The 1,153-nt window shown below is 44.7% G+C and overlaps 1 non-coding gene across 1 annotated transcript; it reads left to right on the forward strand.

Annotated features, from left to right (window-relative positions):
* Positions 1-567: 567 nt before the first annotated feature.
* LOC144506694 (U2 spliceosomal RNA) lies at positions 568-751 on the forward strand. The gene has a single exon (XR_013499941.1). It is a non-coding gene; the product is annotated as a U2 spliceosomal RNA (small nuclear RNA).
* The last annotated feature ends 402 nt before the right edge of the window (positions 752-1,153 follow it).

The following is a 1,153-nucleotide window of genomic DNA, read 5'->3' on the forward strand; positions in this document are numbered from 1 at the left end:
GGTATTTGTCGCGGTTCGTCCCGAGCAGCTCGGTGACGCAGGACTCTGTGCTCTACGGGCTGTTTCCGGGGACGCACACCGAGACAAATATCAACTGCTGCTGGAGGGTCATCAACTCGGTGAAGGACGCACTTTGGTCCGCCCGAAACTTGCTGATCTTCCAGTTGAAAGAATTGTCCTCGACCGAGTGTTGCAGACTGGCACATTCCAAGGTCCAGGACTACGTGCTCAGGGACACGCTCAAGCTTGGGGCAGCCGCCGCAAAGGCACAATGGGGAAAGGCCACCGTGTAAAGCGTCTCAACCGAGGCAGACCGAGGGCCTGGTAACTGCAGAATACCCTCGGCCTGCGTAACTGTGTGTCAATCTGAAAAATAACAGCGCACAGTAAACTCTGATGTATGTACATAGTTTTTAAGTAATGAAATGTAATGACTGTAATGTTTTGTAAATAAGCACTGTATTGTACTGTAAAAATGATTCATTTTTTGCACTGTTTGTAACTTTTGGATCTGTCGTTTTGCAATGTTTTATTTGAAAGTTTTTTAATTAAAAAAAGACCTTCCAAATCTCTTCTCGGCCTTTTGGCTAAGATCAAGTGTAGTATCGACATGTTAGTTGAAGTCATTAGGTTACATTTTAGCTTCATTTGAAGCTATTTTTAAAAGCGGCATCTCAACCTTTTGGCTCAGGTGCAAATGAGATCAAGCCTTGGAGGAGGTGCAATGCCTACTCCAATCAGCTTGGATCATGTAGATCAAGTGCAAGACAGGAGGTGAGAGCCCTGTCTTGTCGGCTTGGATCGGGAATGTCTCACTTGTTGAGACTCTAAATCGGACTTGATTTGATTGAATTGGATTTTAAAAAAGACCTTCCAAATCGCATCACCTCACATTTGTCCGGGTTAAATTCCATCTGCCATCTTTCGGCCCAGGTCTCCAGCTGATTTATATTCTGCTGTATTCTCTGACAATCCTCCTCACTATCCGCTACTCCCCCAATTTTTTGTATCATCTGCAAATTTACTAATCAGACCAGCTACACTTTCCTCCAAATCATTTATATATATTATAAACAACAGAGGCCCCAGCACTGATCTTTGTGGAACACCGCTTGTCACAGACCTCCAGTTAGAAAAGTCCCCTTCCACTGCT

This window comes from Mustelus asterias, chromosome 17 (genome assembly GCF_964213995.1).
Source record: "Mustelus asterias chromosome 17, sMusAst1.hap1.1, whole genome shotgun sequence".
NCBI classification, from domain to species: Eukaryota; Metazoa; Chordata; class Chondrichthyes; order Carcharhiniformes; family Triakidae; genus Mustelus; species Mustelus asterias.